Below are 20,789 nucleotides of genomic sequence, written 5' to 3' on the forward strand. Positions count from 1 at the left end.
CAGGGTGCCTGTATTGTAAAGTAGGGCAGCCAGGCCCGCTCCCCTTTGTTCCTGGGACAGCTCCGATGTGGGGGTGGGGGTGGGAGAAGACTTCAGCTTACATGATGACAGGGGAGCAGTGATGCTGGTGCTTTCCTCCCCCACCCTCACTTGGCATCCTCTGCCTTGGGGATGGTCTGAGTGTCCCAGGACCTGGCTCCAGGAGGTGGCTCCCTGCTGCCCACCAGCCCTGTTGTGCTCTCTAGGATCTTCTTTTCTCTGGGTTGTACCTCCCTAGCTAATGGCAATCTCTTGGAGGAGGGGGCACTGAATAAAGCCTGGGGGAGAAGAAAAAACTGTCCTTAAAAAATGAAGGAGAAATCAGGACATTATGACATAAATAAAGCTGAAGGAGTTTATTACTGTTAGGTCTGTCCTATAATAAAGTCTAAAGAGAGTCCTCTCAAAGGAAAGGAAAAGATGCCAAGAAGTAACTGGAAGCCATATGAAGAGATGAAGGTACATGATAAACTTAACTACATGGACATACATAAATGTCAGTTTCTGGGTTTTTTTTTTTTTTTTGCATTTTTTCTTTATTTTTAAAGAAACTTTAGATTACATAAATATTATGTTGAAAATATAAAGGATTCCCATATACCCCACTCCCTCCCCTTCCTGAACTATTCCCCATTAACAACGCCCTTCATTACTATGGTACACTTATTACAATTAAACACATTTTGAAGCATTGCTACCATGGTCTCTAGTTTGCATTATGGTTTATACTTTGTACCTCACAATTTTATAGCTTCTGACAAAATTATAATAAATGCTAGTATTACCGTTTCTCTTGGTTTGTAACTCTACTTTTTATTTCATGCATGATATAAAATAGAAGTGCATAAATATTACCATAATTCTATGCTATTGGGTGCACAAAATATAAAGATACGATATTTGACATAGGTAACATAAAGAAGGAAATGGAGGGATATAGGAGCAGAGAATATGTATACATTGAAGTTATTTTGGTACCAATTCAAAATAGATTGCTATAGATTTAAGATGTTAAATGTAAACCCCATGGTAGTCGTACAGAAAATATTAAAAAAAATACATACTGTAAAAGCAATGAGAATGGCATCAAGATGTTTCCCTAAAAAGATCAACTGTACATTAAAAAAGGCAGCAAGGAAATGAGGGACCATAAAGATATAAGTCTCACAAAAAGCAAATGGCAAAATGGCAGAAGTAAGTCCTGCCATATCAGTAATTAATTTGAATATAAATGGATTAAAGTCTCCAACCAAACAGCAAAGATTGGCAGAACTTGGATAAAAAAGCATGGCCAAAAAAATATATATATAGATTTTACAAGGGACTAATCTTAGACTCCAAATACAAATAGGTTGAAAGTTAAAGCATGGAAGAAATAATTTGTGAAAATAATAACCAAAAAAAAAAAAATGGGTGGCTATACTAATATCAGACAAAATAGACTTTAAGTAAAAAACTTTTAAAAGAGACAGAGAAGGACACTGTATATTAATAAAAATGTTAATCCCATCAAGAAGATATGACACTTATAAATGTTTATGCAACTAAACACAGAGCTCCGAAATACGTGAAAGCACAGACTGGCGGAATTGAAGGGAGGAATAGACTGCTCTACAGTAATACTGTAGCTGGAAACGTTAATATACCACTTTCAATAAGGGATGGAATACCCAGACAGATCAATAGAGAAACAGAAAAATTGAACAAAAGTATAAGCCAAGTACATTAAACAGACATGTACAGAGTACTCCCCCAAAGAACACAATACACATATTTTTCTCACTGCATATTTATCATTTTACAGCTTAGACCACATGTTAGATCAAAAACTAATTATCAATAAATTCTAAAATATTGAAATCATATAAAGCATCTTCTCTGATTATAATGGAATGAAGCTAGAAATCAGTAAAAGAAGGAAGATTACAAAATCCACAAATATGTGGAAATGAAACAACACATTCTTAAGCAACAAATGGACAAAGAAGAAATCACAAGAAAAATCAGGAAATTCTTAGAGTTGAATTAAAATGAAAGCATATCAAAATTTATGGGATACATTGAAAGTAGTGCTAAGAAGGAAATTTATAGCTGTAAATGCCTACATTAAGAAAGAAGAAAGATCTGAAATCAATAATCTAATTTCACACCTTTAGGAACCAGAAAAATAAGAGCAATCCAAACTTACCATTAGCAGAAGGAAGTAAATACTAAAGCTTAGAGTAGAGATAAATGAAATAGACAATAGAAACACAACTGAGCAACTCAATGAAATCAAAAGTTGGGTCTTTGAAAAGATCAATAAAATTGACAAACCTTTAGCTAGACTGACAAAGAAAAAAAAAACTTGAGAATTATTAAAATCAGAAATGGAAGTGGGATCATTACTACTGATATTGCAAAAAAAAACAAAGGTGTAGTATAAGAGAATGCTATAAAATATCATATTCCAAGAAATCAGATAACCTACATAAAATGAACAAATTCCTAGAAAGACTAAATTTACCTAAACTGACTCAGAAGAAATAGATCTCCACAGACCTACAACAAATAGAGACAGAATCAGTTTTCAAAAACCTCCCAATAAAGGAAAGCCCAGGACCAAAAGGCTTCCCTATCAAATTCTAACAAATATTCAAAAACAATTAATTCCAATCTTTATCAAACTCTTCCCAAAAATTGAAGATGAAGTAATATTTCCTACCTCATTTTACAAGACCAGAATTACACTAAATACCAAAACCAGTAAGGGACATATAAGGAAAAAGGATTACTAACCAATTTCCCTTGGGAATACAGATGCAGATATCCCCAACAAAAACTTGCAAACCAAATTCTATAGTATATAAGAGCATCATAAACCATGAACAAGTCAGATTTGTCCCAGGAATGCAAGAGTAAGTCACCATTAGGAAATAAATTGCCACATTAATAGAATAAAGGAAAAAAAAATACCCAATCACCACAATTGACATGGAACAGGTATTTGACAAATCTAACAAACTTTTTTTTGATAAAAACACTTGGAGAAATAGAAATAGAAGGGTGCTTCCTCAACATGAAAAAGGACTCTTATGAAAAACCCATAGTTAAAAATTACTTAATGGTGAAAATCTGACAATTTTCCCCCTAAGATCAGGAACAAGACCAGGATTCTGTTTTTACCATTGCTAATCAACAATGTTTAGAAATATCTAGCCAGAGCAATTAGGGAATATAAAGAAATAAAATGTATCCAAATTGGAAAAGAAGTAAAACGATCTCTATTAGCAGATGACATGAACTTTTCATATAGAAAACACAAAGAATTCACAATAAAACAGAGGTAATAAGTGAACTTAGCAAAATTGCATGGTATGAGATTAACATGAAAAAATCAGTTGAGTTTCTGTACATCAGCAATGAACAATCTGAAATAGACAATAAGAAAAGTCCATTTACAATAGCATCTGAAAGGAATCAATTTAATGAAGAAGGTGAAAGACTTGTACACTAAAAGCCGTAAAACACTGTTGCAAGAAATTAAAGAAGATCTAAATAAATGGCAAAATGTTCCATGTTCAAATATCCAGCAGCTTTTTTGCAGAAATAGAAAAGTCAATTCTCAAACTCATAGGGAATTGCAAGGTGCTACAAATAACCAGATCTATCTCGAGAAAGACAAACAAAATTAGAGGTCTTACACTTACTACAAAGTCACAGGATATCTATAGAGATAGATTTGTAGACCAAAGAAATAGAATTAAGAGTCTAGCAATTAATCCATTCATCTATGGCCAGTTTATTTTCAACAACGGTGCCAAGTACATTAACTGAAAAAAGAACAGTTTCTTCAGTAAATGGTGCTGAGAAAACTGTATATCCATTGCAAAGAATGAACTTGGATCCCTACTTCATAACACATTAAAAAATTAACTCAAAATGCATCAAGAACATAAACATGAGTTAGATAATAAAACTCTTAGGAAAAAACTTTGGGAGAAACCTCTTGGCCTTGGATTTGACTGTGATTTCAAAAGTACAAGCAATGAAAGAAAGACTAGGTATGATAGACTACATCAAAATTAAAAACTTTTGCATACCAAGAAAGTGAAGAGAAAACCTACAGAATGGGAGACAATATTTGGAAACCACATATCTGTTAAGGGTTTAATATATAAATAACTGCTATAACTTAACAACATTGAGAAAAACAATCCAATTAAAAAATAGGCTATGGCCTTGAATAGATTTCTCCAAAGAAGACTTAAAATTGACCAATAAGCACATGAAAATATAGTAAACATCATTAGTCATTAGAGAAATGCAAACCCAAACCATAATGAGATATAAGTTTATATCCACTAGGATGTCTATTAAAAAAAAAGAAGCATAACAAGTGTTGGCAAAGGTATGGAGAAACTGGAATCCTTTGTGCACTATTGGTGGGAATGTAAATTGGTGTAGCCACTTTGAAAAACAGTTTGAGAGTTCTTCAGGAAGTTTGTTATTCAAATTCTCAGGGAAAAATGTTTTTTTCTCCCTCTGTCTAGTGACAAAGTTGAAACATATACAAAGTTGAAACGTATAATTTTTTACATTTCTTGTGATAGGTTTATTTTTCATTAATTTTATACTTGGATTTCTACCTTGTCTAGAGTGGAGGAGATTTCCTATTAGATTCCCCAACCTTGATTTTTTAAATACCAATGTGTCACAACCTTCTTGGTGTGTTAGATACGATGAAATAAGGTAGATTTTTTCTTTTCCTTATTTGTAAAGGCTACTTGGAGGAGTTGAGCTAGCCAGTTGGTTAGTCAGAAGAGTTCACCTTTATTTATAGAGAATACATGTAAAAGTATTTTTGGAGGATCTGTTATATGCCAGGTAATTTTCTAGTCATTGGAGACTCAGAAGTGAACAAAATAGAAAAAAATCCCTGTTCTTCCTTATTTGGTCCTGTACTCTCTGCATCAAAACAGGGTTGATACCCAGCAGGCAGGAAGTAAACATGGGCTAAATAGGAGAATAAAGTTTATTCAACAACATTCGTCACCATTTAGGAAGTTCTAATAGCCAAGTAAATACCTTTTATCAATAGGTAAAGATGTTTACACAGTGAATTTGAAACCCTTCTCTTTTTCCTTTTCTTCATAGACAGTAATTAATAATTACTCATATACAGTTCATGTGAAGAATTACAATGCCACAATTTCTTATATGCTTTAGTCTGACAGAAATTTTTTCAGTTTTATGTATTCAATTCTTTAGTATAGAGGTTATCAGAATGTAGTTGCTTAACATAGTCTATTTTATTTTACATTTAGATTATCATTTCTCATTCTTGTATTTTATATTTTCTTTGGAAATACTATAATTCAAAAGTTGATTCTCAAATCTATACTCAATGCCTACTATCATTTCTGACATTAATAAAACATCTCTTTCATTCTCTCTACATTGTATAGTTACATATTCATGTATTTCCTATATCACTCTAGTGGTCTTGAGCCAGATTTTTTAGGCTTACAACAATGATTTAATTTTATTTGTTCTATTGCTGTTTTAGTTCTTTGAATTTTCTGTTTAACATGACCTATTCCTGTTCAATTAGATGCAGTGTCCTCCTTGATCTCATTTATAAGTAGCAACCCTCTATTTTTCTGCATCATTAAGAAAATATTTTTGTGTGTATATAAGATATTATTCAGGCCCTTAGATATCTCTTTTCTTCTTTAATATGCAACTTGTTTCATTTTTTTTCAGTGGTGACATCTTGGTATTTTTGGTATTTATACATCTAATACAGTTGATATTTCTGCTCATAGAAACTTTTGAATAAAAAGGCTCAAAGTGGCCTTTCTGAGAGTAGAGTAAGTTCATGAGCCTTAGCTTGGGGGCCAGCCCGAAGGCAGAGGCCACGCCTAATGCCACTCTCCCCAGTTTAAGCACCAGCTGGAAGTCCCCAGCAGATCCAAGGATGGAGGCAAGAAGATTGGGCCTCTTTTGGTAGCACAGAAATTTTTTATAGCATGCAAATTGTTTGGGTGCAGGCATGTTTGAGATAAGGTTGTACCAATTTTGAGGAAATTTCTGTCTTAAGCTTTCTTCTTTATACTGACATCCTCAACAGTTATTGGATTATGTTTATAAACCAGTCTGTCAGAAGCATCACTTTTAATTGATTAAATTATGATTAGAACTTCGATTGGGCCATGTCAGTAGGGCAGGAACTCATAGAGAAAAGACATGACACAGGGCAGATTTGAGAGTTCTGAGTTGGAGCCCGGGAGGTGAACATACAGGAGAAGAACACAGAAGAACAGAGATGGCTCCTTAGACACATCAGAAGGTCCGAAGAGAGAGACAGAGCTGTTTGCCTGATAGTCTGCAGCTGTCTTTGTAGAGAGAGCACAGTAGTTGAACCTGGAGAGAAATGGAGCCCCAGGAAGAGAGAAATCCAAGAAGCCTGAACTCTTGGCAGACATTGGCAGCCATCTTGCCCCAACATGTGGCAATAGACTTTGGTGAGGGAAGTAACTTATGCTTTATGGCCTGGCAACTCTAAGCTTCTACCCCAAATAAATACCCTTTATTTTAAAAAGTGAACAGATTTCTGGTATTTTGCATCAGCACACCTTTGGCTGACAAATATAATACCCTAGTGTGCGATGATCTCTCTGGCCATGTCTTAGGCCATGTGACATAGATATGGCTGAGTGCTTTGAACTAAATGAGTTCTGTGCCTAGCAAAGCTTTTTAGCCAAACTCCTTTATTTTATAACAAAAATAATCTACAACATATACCCAAATATAAGGTCTATCTGATAATAACACGGTTCCTTGCTTTCCAAATTTAAGATTCATTTTAACTTGAACATAGATAGCATTATATGTGAAATCGTCACACATCTACTTGTTTATTTAATTCATTTTATTATACATGCAAGTTAAAAGAATTGCTTTGCTCCTAATTATCCAGGAAAGACTTTTACTCAAAGTCTTTATGGCACCTTCAATTATAGCCTTTTCATTATCTCTAAGAGATATTCTTAGTGAGTTTTATAATATACAAGTAGGGCATGTCTCCATTGCATATATATCCTAAGCCTTGTTTTTATTAGGGCAGTTTCCATTTTTAAAACTCATTCTGTGTCTATTTATTATACACTCAATATAACCACCTAGTCTAACACTTTTGAAGTTGCCTTTAAAGATTTTATTTGCAGTGCAGCATTCAGAGCTTGGAACTGAGAGATTGTATATCAAGTGATAATGACTATAAATCTATGTGAAATTTCTTCACTCCCCTTTTTAAGGCATATTTCTTTAGGTGACATCTGAGTATCCCAAAACATCATTTGAGGTTGTTTAAGGCTAAGGCATCTTCTCTTGCTTGCTCAAAATAAAATAATCAAGATCGTGTGATGTAATGTAAAAAAACTATATGATTTGAAGATAGGGCAGCTCCTTTCATTAAGTTTTTAGGGCAAAACTTCACCTTATATTAAAGTGCAGGATAAAAATAAACTTAGTTGATAAACCTTAAAAATGGCTGCTAAATTAGCTCGTAGGTAATTGCCAGCAGTTGAATTAGAATTTGAAGCTCTGATTCTCATCTCTTTCAGCCTTCTGAACTAACTGTGCTTAGCAAATACAAAGCTGATTTTTCTGAGGTGAAATAAAGAGTACAGATGAGCCCCAATCAAGGACAATAAGTAATTGACTTAATTGGGCTTTAGTATCGGGCAGAGGCCTCAGAAGAGTGACCTAAGCCAGAGTCGATTGTTCTCCAGATGACATGCAAGGGGAAGGGCGCACAATACAAAGATCAGCAGGGAATAGATTGACAGGATGTTAGGTAGAGGAGGACTGGGATTTGGGGGTCCTGTACATGTCCCAGTGTCTACTGCTATGCTTAGCATGATGATGACTCAGTAGGAACTGTTCAATAAATGAAGAAGGCCCAGGTTTTAGACAAATCCTGATTCTTATGGAGTTAAAATTGTCTTAAATCCTAGTTCATCATTTATGTGTCGTATTATTTACAGTAAGCCTTAGTTTTTTCATCTATAAAACGAAAATTCTAATGGGTCCTATTTTAATGGATTTTGTGAGAAGTAAATTATATAACATTTATAAACTATATGTGTATATCATTCAGTATAGAGAGAATGAAAGGTTCCTATCTTCCTAGGAACAGACTCATCTTTAGTCATATTATCAAGTAATCGCCTCAGTGATAAATGATAATTTGCTTTAAGAACTGCATTTTTAATATAAGGTAAATGTTTCTATCCAAAATTTATCAGAGTTGCCCATCAGTGATACCCTGATGCTTCTAAAGTTTGGTTATCAACAACCTCACTTCATTAACCTGAACTTCTGTGAGTCAGTCACAGTCTAGCTCTGGTAAACTTGCTACACAACTGCACCCCAGAAAAGCATGTTCTTAATCTTAATACACTCTATGAGTGTGAACCCATGGTCAATAGGATGTTTTGATGAGGTTACTTCAGTAAAGGTGTGGTCCAAATATATCATTATGGTTCTTAGTAGTAAAACTGGAGGTCGTGTAGAGAAAGCCACTGAGAGAAGCAGCTACGTGAGTAGCCAGAGCTGGTAGGCAACAGAACTTGAAAGAGAAAGAAGAGGCTGCTCTACGTATTGTCCTGTGACCCATAAGCCAAGGACCAAGATGGCAGCCAGCCCCACAATGCCACAACTTTCTGTGAGGAAGAATCACCATGGTGATGCCTTAATTTTGGATTTCTCCTGGCCTCAAAACCGGGAGCCATGAAACCCCCGTTTAACCACCCCACTGTAAGGCATTTGCTTTATCAGCCCAGAAACCAAAACCACTCAAGGTCAACCACTCCCTAAAACACCCACTCCTAAAAATCTACCAATCCCCTAGCTCCACACCTCCCCAAACACAGTAAGAAGAGCCCTCTGCTTTGCTCAGGGATAGGCTATCTTAAAAACACAGTTCTCTCTCATGGCAAGCAATCAATTCAGACTTTTTTGTTTGCTTATTTCAGATATTGAAAAGAGGGTGTTTCCTTCACAGTCGTCTGATGATAGGAAACATTCAATACATTTAATAGCCCTAACGCAGTCGCTGCTGCTGCCATTCCCACGGCCACTGCTACCGCTAATGATGGTATTGATACTACAGGGTGCAGTGAGGTTACCCTGCCCCTTCAGTAATCAGAGAGCAAGGAAGGACCAGAGAGGTGGTGCAGGCGTTTCTGTCAGTCAGTTATGGAAATCTTCGCTATATAACCCAGAGCTGGGGTGGGAGGAAGGGATGCTCAGCATTATTAATTCTCAGGAACTATATTAAAAGTTATATAACTAGGTATATGAAGCTCTAGGCAGACAAGATAGGTGGTCCTGAGAAAGAATTTAATCTGTAAAGTATGAGTGATGCTTCATTTTCAATATCTTAAGACAATGAGCCTTACCCTGGAGAAAAATTTTATTTGGCCCCACTCCCATCCTGTCCCAACCTTCCCCAACCTTTCAGCGATTAAACGAAGAATATTAGTTCTACTGTCCTTTGCTTCACTTTTATTCTAAGTGATAGAATAAATGAAGAATTATGTGTTACTTGTCATTCAGAACTGGGATGTATTCTTTGACCTGTTTCCTCTTTTAGGGAGTATCTTGTAGTTATGTATAGTTCCCATTTTTGCTGTACTGTGGGCAGCGCCTCATGGGACACCACTGTCCTAAAGTCCATTGGGCGCTTTTTATCTGGGTAGAAGTGGGGAGGGGCGGGCATAATTGACACTAATTAACCCTGAAGGCCCAGAGTTTCCCCCAAGGTTACCTTGTGCTGTGATTAAACAAGAGTGAAGTCCTAACTTCACCTAGCCTTAGATACCTCTGTGGGCTGGGCTTATACTTCCAACTCCACCTTTCTAACTAATTGTGATATTAAGATATTACGTGGAGATTTTTATTCTGTAAAGACAGATTAAATTAACTTGAATACTTATGAAGAATACTTTTTTCTTATAATTTTCTAAATCAAGGTTTATATTGACTAGAAAAATTCTTTTTTTATAATTCTGAAAGTGGCAATTTGAATTCCTAAATATTAGTGGATATTGTTAAAAGATATGATTGATTAAAACTACCAAAAGAATTTCAACAGCTTCATCTGAACAACAATTTCAAGAATTTCTTTGTATTCTGAAAAATAATTGTTTGGAAACTTGAAAGTCTGTAAAAAGAAAAATTTAAAAACAAAATGACTTTGTTATAAAGATGTTTTGTATGAATGTAGTAAAATCAATTATTATACCAATTAAACAATGTATAATTTAAAAAAGAATATGTACTGCTTACTATTTTAAAAACAAGGGCTGGATATACATCAATATATATTTATCTATGCCTATATATATTTATCTACATGGGTATCATCTATCTAGCTATATTAATAGGTAAATATCTATTGCATTTCAATATACTAGCAAAAAATAGAAAAAAATCCAACATTATTCATAATATTTTAAAAATATAATTATCTAGTAATAAATACCTGTACAAAAGTTATGAATGTCTCTACACTCAAAACTATAAAATATGACTGAGAAAAAGTAAAAAAGACACAATGGAAAATCATACAATGTTCATAGATTGGAAATTCAGTATTGTTAAAATGCCAGTTATACCAAAGTATCTATGAAGTTAATGAATTCTTCCCTAAAAGCCTGCCTTTCTGTTTTGTTTTGTTGGAAATTGAAAAGCTGATTCTAAGATTTTCAATTTTAAGGTACCTAGAATCAATATGACAATCCTGAAGAATAAGAACAAAGTTGCCACTGACCTTCAATTAACAGACTTCAAGTTTGGGTGACTATTCCTCCCCATTCTGCACTGGGTTCCACTGAACATAATATGCATGACCAGTAATTTGTTTTTTAAGAAGAGTCTTTAAAATTAGTAAACTTATCTGCAGGGTAAAGTTGATTATTATATGCCTATTAATTTTTCTAAGAAAATCAATAGGATCATAAAATGAAATTTGGAGGGATGGAATAGACAACAAGAATTATATAATTAATTTTTTTATTATGGAGATAAGTGATCTGAAGCTAAAGAAGATAAATGATGTGCCAAGGCTTGCTATTCATTCATTAATCCACTCAGACATTCAAATATTACTGAGTAGCATATAAAGTACCAGACTCTGACTTAGCCACTTTGGACAGATCAATGAAGAAAATGAATAAAAAGGCCTGCACTATGGAGCTTATATTCCACATTCGGAAGACTAACCATAAATAACAAATATAATGAGTAAATTACGTACTATTGTAGATGGTAATTAATGCCATGAAAAAAGAAAAGTCTAGGTTAAGGGGAATAGCATGTATGAGTAGAAGGATGAGGGAGGCGTGGTGGGCTTTACAGAGCTCAGGAGTAGTATTTTCAGAGAAGTCTTCATTGATAGGATGAGATTTAAGCTAAGTCTTGAAGAAGGTGAGGGAGCTAGTGACGCAGATGTCTACAAAGAGAATTTTCCACACCGAGGGAGCAGCCAGCACCAAGACTCTGAGTTAAGATCATGACTGGTGTAGTTTAGGATCTACAGGAGGTCAGTTTAGCAAAGGTATAGTAAGCAAGTGTGGGAGGACTAGAAAAGTAGGTGGGAGAGCTATGGGGTGGGAGGATAGAGCCCAGAACACACTCAGCCTTGTAGTTCATCACAAGGACTTTCATTTTCACTACAGGTGAAATATCAGGCTATTGTGTGGTTCGAGCGGAGGAATGACATAGTCAGACTTTGGTCTTTTCTTTTGAGAGTAATGAAATTGCTCTAAAATTTTTAAGATGATGAGTGTACAACACTGTGATAATACTAAAAGCCATTGATTATACACTTTGGATGGAGCATAAGGTATGTGAACATATCTCAATAAAACTGCTTAATAAACAAATAAATAATTGTGCAAGAATATCCAGAAATAGCAGCTATGTACAGCCGGGGAAACAGAGAGATTGACAGGTGAGGAACTTTCTTGTCAGTTTGTCTGTTTTTTGTTTATTATTATGATTATTGAAATAATGAAAATGCTTTAATAGTGTTCGAAGTGATGAATGCACAAGTATGTGATTATACCAAGTACTACTGATTGTTTACTTTGGATAAATGTTATGCTTTATTAATACATATCAATAAAATTGATTTGTTTTTATTTTTTTAAAGGTCACTCTGGCTTTTTTGTTGAGAAAATAACTCTAAAGGGGCAAGGGTAAAAGCAGGGAGAAGGCTTAGGAAACTTGCAATAATCCAGGCAGAAGATGGTGATCAGTTGGTTCATGGTGGTAGCAGTGAAGAGTATGATAAATGGCCAGTTTTTAAATACATATTTGAAGTAAAGCCACATGATTTCCCACGGGATTGGTTGTGGACTGTTAGAGAGAGGGTCAAAGATGATCCGAAGGTTTTTGATCTGAACAATGGAAAATGGGAAGGCTGTGGGGGAGAAAGATGAGGAGCAGCTTTGGGGAAGAAAGTCCAGGAATTCAGTTTTAGATGTTGATTTTGAGCTGCCTATCAGACATTGAAGTAGAGATGTTGAGGAAGTTATTGGATATATGAACCTAGATTTGAGGAGAGAGGTCTGGACCAGAGATATTAATTTTGGACTTGGAATATATAAATGGTATTTTAACAAAACTTTCATTCTTTTCTTTTCTTTTTTTTTGATAAATGATGTTTAAAAGTACAATATTGAATAAGACCATCAAGGGAATAAATGAAACTGGGACATTCTAACACCAGAAATTGGAGTGAACAAATAATGTGGAAGCTGAGCAACCAATAAAATAGAAATAAAACACAGACAATGTGTCCTTTTGAGCTCTGTGAATAAATGTGACATGCAGGAGGGAGTGTTCAACCATGATAAATATCATTGCTAGGTCAAATAAGAAGAGTACTGAGAACTAACATACAGTTTTAATGTAATGACCCTAGATGACTTTCAAAAGAACCATTTAGGGGGTGGGGGGAAATGTTCTGTCGGTGTAGATTTAAGAGTGACTGGAAAGAGAGAAATTGGAGACAGTGTAAATAGATAAATTTTTTGAGGAGTTTTGCTATGAAAAGGAGCAAAGTAATGAGGTGGTAGTAGGTGAGAAAATTGAGGTCAAGAGACTTTATTTTTTTAAATTTAGGGTTACTAAAAGGCATGCTAACGGTAATGATCAAATAAAGACAAGATTTTTGAGGGTATAAAAGATAGAGGAACTGCTGGAGCAATATCCTTGAATAAGTGAGAGAAGATGAGATCTTATAAGACTGGAGCATGAACGTTATGCTAACAGCGTGAAAGCAGAGCCTGTGCGTACAGATGCTGAGTGCATGTGGTAGATGTTGTGGTGGGAGTCAGTTGAAAGTCTGAACCAATTGCTTCAATTTTTGAAAAATGGAAAGGAAGATCATCAGCTGACAGAGAGAGAATGGTGAAGGAGTGATGGAGCCTAGAGAAAAGATACACAGGTGTGAAGTACCTGTAAAATAAAATAGAAATTAACAAGGAACATATACTTTAATTGCCTGGCAACATTAAGGACTCACTTGAGATTATGGACATGACTTAAAGAGAGATTAATCAGTTTGGTGTTATGCTCTTCCTCAGCAACTCTCAACCATGTGGGGCAGATAAGGAGGCAGTGAAGTTTTGGACATATCCAGAGTTGTGGTTTTACTAAGGAAGAAAAGTAAACCAAGAGAAGAGTAGAGGAGGTGAGGGCACATTGAAGACAGTGATTATAATGACCATGGAATTTTAGCTGGGCAAAGAGGGAAGTGAGAACAACAAGGTGCCAAAGAATAAGAAGCACTGGAAAGCCCAATGAAATGGAGGTCCCCACAGTGCCAAATGGTTTAAGATCACCATTGGCCAAAATCACTGGCTTGTCTAAGACTAGTAGACAAAATAATCATAAGAAACAGGGTATATATAATTTCATCTCCCTACAAAAAACTTAGTGATTACAAAGAGGAAAATACTAAGTTTACAGAGGAGAAACCTGGCAGATACCACCTTGACCATGGGATCAAAGCTAATATAATCAGTAATGGACAAATGAACATAATGTATCTCCTGAAAGGATACATTGAGAAGGGTACAATACTACTGCTGTGGTGTTCTTGTACAACTTGATTTTAAGCACAAGGAGTCACCAGACAAACCCCAATTGAGGGATATTTAACAAAATAAAAGGTAACTTTTCAGAAGTGTTAAAAGTCAAAGAATAAATATCATTAAGTTAGAGGAAACATGAAAACTAAATGCGTTATTGGATCCTGGATTAAATTATGCACCAGAAAAAGTAAGAGTGAGACAAATGGTGAAAATTGGAATAAGGTCTGTAGAATAGTTAATAGTAGTGTATCAATCTTAATTTCCTGGTTTTGATAATTATGCTTTGGTTATGCAAAATGTTAACATTTGAGGAAGTTGGGTAAAGGATAGAAATGATCAGATTTTACTATTTTTTCAATTTTTTAATATGTGAAATTATTTAAAAAAATGTTAAACCAAAAGGATCATTGACTGAGGTACGTGAGCTGGAAACATTGGAGGTAGAGGTCAGAAAGTGGGATAAATGCAATAGTGGATTTCTCATGAAGCTAATGAAGCTTGAGTTTCATGGCCCCTCACTTCCATGAGCTTATTTCCTGGGAGGGGCTCTAGCAGATGTTTTCATAAAGACATATACTTTTGCAGTATTTGTCAAAGTAAACAATTTTTACTACAAGCAGTTAAGAGGACTGCCACTCTTCCGACCTCCCTTCTACCACACTTGCCCTTTCGTTGTTTGGCAGTAGAGTGATGACAGGCAATTTAGGTATCTGTATTAGTCAGCCAAAGGGGTATGATGCAAAATACCAGAAATGAATTGGTTTTTATAAAGGTATTTATTTGGAGTAGAAGCTTACAGCTGACAGACCATAAAGCGTAAGTTACTTGTCTCACCCAAGATGTTGCCACGTGTTGGATCAAGATGGTTGTCGACATCTGCAAGAGTTTAGGCTCCCTGGGTTCCTCCCTTCCTGGGGCTTATTTCTCTCCTGGCTTAGCTGCTCTGCTCTCTCCACTATGCCAGTTATAGACTATTAGGCAAACAGCTTCTCTCTCTTTCTGGGGCCTCTGCTGTACGTAATGGAGCCTTCTCTTCCTCATGTATCTGTTTCTCTGTGTGTTTACTTCCTGGGCTCCAGGATCAAAACTTCAGTCTCTGCTCTGCCATGTGGTTTTCTCTGTGAGTCCCCTACCCCCTTGGTGGCAGGGACTCAACATCCTACTAAAGTGGCCCAATCAAAGCCTTAATCATAATTTAATCAAGTAAAAGTGAAACCTCTGAATCCAATATACTCTAATATGCCCAGAGGTGCAGACCAGTTTACGAGCATAATTCAATACCTATTTTTGGAATTCATAAGTAATACCAAACAGTTACCATAGCATCTGACCAGGTAGAAGTGGAGTTGAAGATACAATGAGTTTGGTTTTCCTGATTTGTGTATGATTTTCTGTCACTTCTCTGTATAGTTAAGTTATTGCTAAAAAGGCTGTGGGAGACAAAAGAGCCACTACAAGGAAGCAGTATCCTCAGGGAAGAGCCATGCTATATTAGAAAGTGAAGGGAATATTTGGATACTAATTTTAGGATATAGGATATTTTGCTGATGATGGACTCTAATGGGCACACTGAAAGCTTTCAGTAGTTGGGGATGGGTGATAGAAGGCTGCAGAATAAAGTATGTATAGACCGCAATGGGAGATTAAAGTGTGGGAAATGTGGGAGTGACCTGGGTGTCTGCTGGTACTTGTGGTGCCTTGTATAAACAGAGATTAGGCCCCAATTAGATTATTTCCAGTGGATTTAAGAAGTGTTGCTGAAACTTGGACTTTGGACAACATAATAAATCTTATTGATTCTCAATCTATCCTTGAGATTAATCTTTATGCAATCCATGGGCATGTTCAATTATGTTAAATGATTTTATTGTTTCACCACACTTTGTAGAATTTATTGTTTTGTTTTTAATTTGACAGGCAGTCTTATTGAATACTTGGGAAAATGAGCACATGCTTTCAATAATAAACTAAAAATTGCTTACGGATAATCAATGTGATTAATAGTTTTGATTAGTGGTGCGGTTACATCAATGTTAATGAAAGGTAAACATACCAATTCTGTCCAATTGATTGTTTCACAAATCAATTCAATTTCAAAATCTTAAAATATTACAGGAAATGAAAGGCTGGAATCTTTAGCTCAATGCTTTTCTATTCTTGTTTAAAGCATTCTATGATAATTTAGTAATGCATTAATTATATCTTAAATATATCTTGCTCATAGCATTTTATGCTGCTTCCAAACATCCAAACTGTGGGACTTTATCTGATGTTATTTCACTATTTCAAACAAAGTTTTAAATCCTTTATCATTACCAAAATTTACTTTAAATCCAAAAGTTATCATTTGGAAATAGTTAATAATAATATGTATTTTTAAATTAGTAATTAACTAATGAATTAACAATTAATTAGTAGGAAAAAGGAGATATTTTAATGACATTTCATACTGTTTAGTTGTTTAACTCAGGGTTTTGGTATTAGGCACAAAATAGTTTGTTTGGAAACATCACATTTTACAAGATCAAGTAGTCTAGAGAGATCTGAAGAAAATCATACTCATCACACTAATTTTTTTACCATTTTATACATATAAAGTGCACCAGGGTTGGAAAAACTCAAAATATGGAAGCCATTATTAGGAAGAAGAAAAAGGTAATATTTTCTTTAGTTAATATTTATCAGAATAAATAGAAGCATTTTATTACACCCCCAAAAAAGTCTTCCAGATGAACACCTATTTCTTACCATGGGTTATTGGTTAAGAAGTATGTTGGATTCCTATCAATGCTGTAGTAAATTAACAAAAACTTGTGATTTAAAGCAACACACATTTATTCTCTTATAGTTCTGCAGGTCAAAACTGTAAAATAGATTGGTATTGTTGTATTCCACGTGTAGTTTCTAGGGCAGGATTCATTTCCTTGTCTTCTTCAGCTTCTCGAGGCTGCACATGCAACAGGGAGTCTTGGGGTCTGGCATCACTCCGCCCTCTGCTTCAGTCATGACATCTCCTTCTCTGACTCTTACCCTCCAGTCTCCTTATTAGAAGACCTTTGTGATTACATTGGGTATGCCCATTTCATCCAGGATAATCTCCCCATCTCAAGATCCTTGACTTCATCACTTCTGCAAATCCCTGGTTATTAGGGTGTGGACATCTTTGTGGAGTTATTATGTAGCCTAGCACAAGAAGCTTTTATTAAGAGATTTCTGTTATTCAGCTATTTACTGCATGTGGCAGTATGTAGCTTTCAACATGATGAATGTTAACATGCCATTACTTAGATTTTCCTCTTTGATGTCAGATTTATGCTTATTATCATAGTCACTTCTAATCACAGGGTAATTTCTATAATCATCAATTCCTTTTGTGTTAGCATATTTTCAAATGATGAGATTATGGTTCTAAGACAATTCTTCTGGAACTTCTTATCATGAAAATTGTCATGTACTGATGGAGTGTTGTACTCAATGGAGGGCTGAAATGTGAAATCCATAGTTTTCACACTAAGGCTACTTAGTACTATTACTGTCTAATCGTATGGTCTAGTAGATTAAGTCAAAAGCAGAATTAGGCATTCTAAGAAGAGATAGATGAACAGGGTAAATTCAAGGCATGTCTAAAATATGATGCGGTTGCCAAAAATAGTTTTTGGATGTTTGGCTTATTCTAATAGAATTATATTGTCCATACCACTATAGTTAGCAGCAATATTGCAATATCCTTGCATCATTGTCAAAGAGGGTGATATATCAATGGTAAATGTCAATATTAGGGGACTTTGGAATTTTTCTATTGGACTAAGGAAAATGTTCCAAGTTTTTCTGGGGTAATCACTGCACAACTTTGTGATGAAAGCAGGAGCCATTGAGAGTACACTTTGGATAGAATATATAAGGTATAGAACTGTATAACACTGTGAACCATGTGGTGGAAGACGGACTGTAGTTAACACAGTACAAATATGAGAGTGTTCACTCATTAACTATAGCAAATGCACAGTACTAATACATAGTGTTAGTAGTAGTGGGTACTTGGAAAAAATAAACCAAGTATGTGTTATGGACCAGTATGTATTATGGACCATAGTTAGTGGTAACAGCCTGATCCTGCTTTTTTTTTTTTAAAGATTTATTTATTTATTTCTCTCCCCTTTCCCCCACCCCAGTTGTCTGTTCTCTGTGTCTATTTGCTGCGTGTTGTTCTTTGTCCGCTTCTGTTTTTGTCAGTGGTACGGGAATCTGTGTTTCTTTTTTGTTGTTGTTGTTGCGTCATCTTGTTGTGCCAGCTCTCCTTGTGTGCGGCACCATGCCTGGGCAGGCTGCACTTTCTTTCATGTTGGGTGGCTCTCCTTACAGGGCACACTCCTTGCGCGTGGGGCTCCCCTAAGCACTCTGCGTGGGCCAGCTCCACACGGGTCCAGGAGGCCCGGGGTTTGAACCGCGGACCTCCCATGTGGTAGACGGACACTCTATCCACTGGGCCAAGGCCACTTCCCTGATCATGCTCTTTTATAATCTGTAACAAACGTTCCACAACAATGTAAGATGCTGGTGGAAGGGTGATGTATGGAAATTCTGAACATTATGGATGATTGTTTTGTAAGCTCTCAACTTCTCTAATAAAAAAACAAAAAAGAATGATATTGTCCATATCAAAGAAAATAATTCCACCCAAATTAGACTGATCATTCAAACTCTAGAATACTACATTTTGTTCGGGGTACAATATTTCATAATGGATGTTGACAAAATGAAGGAACATTTTCATATGACTGAATTAAGTTATCACATATACAAAATTGTTTATATTTATATTTATATTATATTCACTACATTATGAACTCTGGGGAAGGATAAATTGTGTCTTTTTCTTTTTTTATCCATATTCCCTCACCTAATGCTTGTTACAAAATAGGATTTAAGAAATATTTATTGTTAAAGCATTAAAAATAATTAAACATAGACAAATTATTTTATTAATAACTTTATGTAGGTTAAGTAGTGTTATTATAGAGTGTACTGGAACTTTACCTCTGAATGCCTTCCCACTCTTTGCTATTAGAACTTCTTTCTCTCAGGGTAGGAATTGAAAACTTTAATGTTCTAGAGACTGAATTTAAGAGAAAAAGGGAGAAATGAGAACTGAGCTAAAACCAAGGCACACATGCCCTGCCCCACTGAACGGATTTCATAGTTACTCAGCCCATCAATTGCTGCCATAAAGGACAATTCAACCAGATAATCTGTTTTTTCAAGTAAAGCTGGAAATCTGGATTTTTATATAAAACTTTATAATTTTTAAATATTGACAACCATGTGGTCCATAAATACACGCCTGGAAGCTGTGTTTCACTTGCAGAGAGTCCATTTGTCTCTGGTTTTAGGTCTTGAAACCTTTTACTTGTAGCTGAAGGGAAAATATTTCCTGGAAGTTTCTACATTGCAGTTGTTCAGACTGAGAAATAAGCAGGTTATTAAATTGCTCCATTTCCTATCAAATACCAAAGGACAACACCCTTATATGTATATGGATGATGACGTTTGATAAGGGTGAGTTGTCTAGATCTTGGCCAAAAATCTGTGTGTGGTCTTTCCAACCCAACCATATGCAATCACAAAGTCTTCACCTGGCGACTCTCATGGGCAACGCTGCCCTCCCCACAGCAGGCCAGATGCACAGCCAGTACATTGCAGTCATGGAAGGAGGATAAAGTCAAGAACTCAGGACCCTAGCCAATCATGCTCTTACACATACCTGCATTTTTAGCTCAGGTGATTCCATCCCAAGTCCTCCTTATTTGGGGTTCCAAACTGAGACTTTCTGGAGGCCTCTGCTGAGACCTTCTTATTGGTGGGAGAAGCAAGAGTCCTCTAAGACCCTTTGCTCTGCTCTGACTCAGTGCTCAGTACTTTCTCACTTCTAGTCCTTTCCCCTAAGATGGGAATCTTTTGCTTGGGACTCCCTCAGCAGTGGGAGGATCCCCACATCTGCACTGATTCGTCTGACCCTAGTCCTTTGTCCATGGGGCAAAAATGGAACTGTGGGGGAGCTGGTGCTTTCTCTGGTTTATCCTCTTGCTTATATTTTCACTGTAAGCAATTAAAGAATTGACTGTTACTTTCATTTTCGCTTGTTCTCTTAATTGGCAACTTAGAACCAAGCAGGTCCTTTCCCTCAACTCAGCTTAGTTCTTGACATGAGGCACTAAAAGTAATTCTATTCATCTGGGGATATTTTTATGGTATTTTGAAAAATAATTTAACTCACCTAACCATGAAATAAAAATCATGTCATTAAATGACATGAGATATATATATATTAAGAATGAAATGGTTGTGTTTTGGAATTGCAGTACAAGTTGAACATGCTAGAGATACAAGAACTTCTACACATGTTTTGGGCCAATGGATGATTTTCAGCAGCAACAGGCTATTGAAATATCCTTTATTCATATAAACTAAAATCAAGCCCATACTGTATTATCTTTATAGAATATAAATAATGTCTTACTTTAACCACCATTTGACTGTGATGCACTTTACTAATACTCTTCATACGTTAGCAACTGTAAATCTTGAGTCACTTTGCCATCT

The 20,789-nt window shown here is 35.6% G+C and overlaps 1 protein-coding gene across 2 annotated transcripts in view; it reads right to left on the reverse strand.

Moving 5' to 3' along the window:
- Positions 1 to 20,789, reverse strand: part of GALNTL6 (polypeptide N-acetylgalactosaminyltransferase like 6) — a 1,335,131-nt gene that overhangs the window by 407,268 nt on the left and 907,074 nt on the right. The window lies entirely within an intron of this gene.

This window comes from Dasypus novemcinctus, chromosome 1 (assembly GCF_030445035.2).
Source record: "Dasypus novemcinctus isolate mDasNov1 chromosome 1, mDasNov1.1.hap2, whole genome shotgun sequence".
NCBI lineage: Eukaryota > Metazoa > Chordata > Mammalia > Cingulata > Dasypodidae > Dasypus > Dasypus novemcinctus.